Source organism: Otolemur garnettii, unplaced genomic scaffold (genome assembly GCF_000181295.1).
Source record: "Otolemur garnettii isolate 467f Iridium unplaced genomic scaffold, OtoGar3 scaffold00004, whole genome shotgun sequence".
NCBI classification, from domain to species: domain Eukaryota; kingdom Metazoa; phylum Chordata; class Mammalia; order Primates; family Galagidae; genus Otolemur; species Otolemur garnettii.
This window is the reverse complement of record NW_003852399.1, coordinates 43992592-43996807: the sequence shown is the minus strand read 5'-3', so window position 1 is coordinate 43996807 and position 4216 is coordinate 43992592.

Here is a 4216-nt window from a genome sequence, read left to right as displayed (position 1 = left end):
TGAGGGTGACAAAGTGAGACTCTGTCTCTAAAAAATAAATAAATAAATAAAATAAAGAAAGGGCCATAGACAGCCAATATTTAAATGGGTGTGGCTATTTTCCACTAAAACTTTGTTTATTGTTCAATAACTTTGTCAATGTTCACATTGACATTTGAATTCCAAGTAATTTCACATGTCACAAAATATTTTAATTGTTTTTCAATTTTAAAGAACAGAGCCATTTCCTCCTTTCTTAGCTCACCAGTCATACGAAAACAGATGGCAGGTGGGATCTGGCCCTCAGGCCAAGCCTGCTAACTCTAGCTGAATGCTTTCCTTCAAAGCTTTCCTCTCCTGCTATGAAGTATCTCACTGTCACGCCTAAGTTTTCTTCACGCTAACCTTCTTGGAAAATGTTCTTTTGATGGTACAGAGAGGCCCTGGGTCATAAAACAAAACTGACCTAGCATGCAGTTTTTGTCACAGGTTTCCAAACCAGACTCTAAAAGTATGCAATTCAGAGGTGAGGAGAGCACTAGAAACACGGCCACCGGCTTGGCGCCTGTGGCTCAAGCGGCTAAGGTGCCAGCCACATACACCTAAGGTGGCGGGTTCGAATCCAGCCCGGGCCTGCCAAACAACAATAATGGCTGCAACCAAAAAATAACCAGGTGCTGTGGTGGGCACCTGTGGTCCCAGCTACTTGGGAGGCTGAGGCAGGAGACTCACTTGAACCCAGGAGTTGGAGGTTTCTGTGAGCAGTGAAGTCATGGCATTCTACCCAGGGGGACAGCTTGAGGCTCTGTCTCAAAAAAAAAGAAACACAGCCACCCTACTTCTCTGAGTAAAGTGAACATGCTTACTGAAAGCCCTGGTCTGTTTTATAAATTCAGTTTTTTTCTTTCTTTACTTATAAAATTTTCCCATCAATTTCAGACTTTCTCTCAGACAAAATTCACTTCAAATTGAAGTGGGAGACCTTCCCTTAGGCTTATCCTGTGGAATTCAGATTCCCATTGTTTTTGTATAATTTGTACTAAGTGTTGCTGTTTTTTTCCTTTCCTTTTCTTTTTTTCCTGAGACAGAGTCTTATTCTGTCACTCTGGTTAGAGTGCAGTGGCATCATCATAGCTCACAGTGACCTCAAGCTCCTGGGCTCAAGTGATCCTCCTGCCTCAGCTTCCCAAGTAGCTGGAACTATAGGTATGCATGACCATGCCTGGCTAATTTTTTTTTTTTCCCTAAAGACAGGGTCTTGCTTTTGACCAGACTGGTCTCCAACTCCTGGTCTCAAGTGATCCTCCTGCCTCAGTCTCCCAAAGTGCTGGGATTATAGGTGTAAACCACCTCACCTGTGCTTTTTTCCCCTTAATCTACCAAAGCCGAGGAATATTGACTCTCAGGCCCTCTTCTAATGATGTGATACACATACTCCGGTGTAGTCATCCTGTCAACTTTGTGCAGTAGGCACTCAGATCCATTTCTCAGACAAGCTATGAGTCAGAAAAGTAATTTGCCTAAGGTCACTCAGCTAGAAAGCCCAAGATCAGAATCTCATAAATGCAGATTTGTGAGTCTTCAAAAGCCGCAGTGCTAGCCTGCATCTCTGATTTTTTCCCCATTCTAATGACATACAATTTTGGGTATTCAATTAAAACCTCGGCTCGGCGCCTGTGGCTCAAGTGGCTAAGGCGCCAGCCACATACACCTAAGGTGGCAGGTTCAAATCCAGCCCAGGCTCGCCAAACAACAATGATGGCTGCAACCGAAAAAAAATAGCCAGGCGTTGTGGCAGGCACTTGTGGTCCCAGCAACTTGGGAGGCGGAGGCAGGAGACTCGCTTGAGCCCAGGAGTTGGAGGTTGCTATGAGCTGTAATGCCATGGCACTCTACCCAGGGGGACAGCTTGAGGTGTCTCAAAAAAAAAAAAAACCTCATGAAAGCTTATTTTAATGTAATTGCAAAGACTTGTCTATACAATGTTTATATCCTATCCAAAAACAAATTATAGATTGGTTGATCAGCATGGTTAGAGACTCAGAATGAATTAAGCCCTCCCCCACTAATATGTTTAAAAAAATAACCCCATGGTAAACAAAGACATCTTTTCCTGTGATATAGTGCACATATAAAAGCTTTTAAGCATTGTTTTATGCATTCCTTCTTTGCTGTATAGGATTTTTTTAAAGTAGGCAAATTTAGTGTTTAACATAGTAAATAATATGTAAGTGCTCTAAGCTATGGCGCCTTGTGGAGGACATAGACAAGTCATTTTTAGTTTATGGTTTCTCCTTTTGGTGTCATGCACGAATAGGACTTTCTCAATCCAAAATTATTAGAATAGTCATCTATTCTTTTTCAATATTTCCCTTAACATAAACCAATCTCCAAGCTATTTGTAAGACTGGCAAATTATTTAGAAGAAATCCGTGTCAGAGGGTTCAAGTTTAATGTGCTTTTTGCCTTTATTTCGGCATCCAGAAGTTAAATAACAATTTTGCTATTACGTTCTCTTCTCCATTACAGGCCTGATGTCTGAATTTATCATGTTCAAATTTAATTCCACTTTTCAACAGATTCAGTTACCTTTCAAACAGTGTTTCATGTTTATTAATTGCAGAGAAGCCCATGAACGGTGGAAGAGAACCCCTCTTTCTAGATTAATCTGGGATTACTTTCTAAATAACGAGATCATATCATATGGTCTCTTATTAATTCCCCATGAGAGATATAACTGAATTCAGAAATTGCCTGTTGCATAGCCTGCACGTGCTCTTGTGACCCACAAATGGATGATCCATATGTTGCTTTGTGGAACAATTGGCTAAAATTTCAATCTGTCTGAAAGATCACTAAGTTATCTAGTCATCTAATTGAGATTTATAGTCCACCAAATGAGCTCTGTTGGTTTGCAGCTGGGAGTTGGCCATTAGAACTTCATAATATCTTTTTCAAGTATTTTCTATCTGATTCCACAGGGAGACTTTGGTCTCACTGCCTTCCTTTTCTGCTTAAGGTGAAATACTACCAAGTAGCTTGTGAATTTAATTTCTGGTGTGTTTTTCTGATTAGAAATGCAAAGCTTCTAGATTTTTAAAGGTAAAGCAGGGGTAACAGTGTATAAAACTGGCAGAGGTTAAGAAGTTTGTGAAAAGTAAATGTTCCTGGAAAAAACCTAGACAGATCATAATATGCGCAGTGGTTATTCCTGAGTCGTGGGGTTAGGAATGATTTTCAATTTCTTTATAGTTTGCTTATTTTCAAATTTTGACCAATGAACATGTAGTATTCTTACATTATAAAATAATTATTATTTGGGGAAAAATCCCCTATTCCCTTTATAAAGCTGGTCGGAATCAAGATTATTTGATTATATTCATAACAACTTTATTTCTAAGTAAAAACATAACAATAAGATAAAAAATATTAACAATAATGTCAAGCCAAGGGCATATTTCATGTCACTATAAAATAGGGAGATTGGGAAGATTCCAGAAGGACGTGATGGAAAGTTGATAGGTGATGGAGAAATGGTGAGAAGACATAAGTCTAAAGACTGACTTTCTTTTCCTTTTTCAAAGGACTATCTCTTAAAATGAGTCATGAAAACCAGAATGTTCCTGTATTTAATTCATTATTTAGAAGACTGAACTCACTCCTGTTCATAAGCACTGGTGGTTATAAACACCAGTGGAAAAGAATTAGGATACATAGAAAACTGCTCTGCTAGGGGTTCAAATGAAGCTAGTCCAGACTGAAATGTACTTTTGAAAAATCCAAATGAGGATGGTTACACAGGAGTGTTCACATTGTAACAAACTCTATAGTTAAATTTTTTTTTTTTTTTTTGAGACAGAGCCTCAAGCTGTTCCCTTGGGTAGAGTGCTGTGGCATCACAACTCATAGCAACCTCCAACTCCTCGGCTCAAGCGAGTCTCCTGCCTCAGCCTCCCAAGTAGCTGGGACCACAGGCCTCTGCCACAAAGCCCGGCTATTTTTTGGTTGCAGCTGTCATTGTTGTTTGGCGGGCCTGGGCTGAATTTGAACCCGCCACCTTAGGTGTCTGTGGCTGGCGCCTTAGCCACTTGAGCCGCAGGCACCGAGCGTCTATACTTAAAATTTGTGTACTTTTCTGCATGTGTTTTATATTTCCATTTACACAGTTTACTTAGGGAGAGAAAAGTTCCACCACAGCTCTGCCTCTGTCTTGCTGCTGTGCACCGTGGTCCCCAGA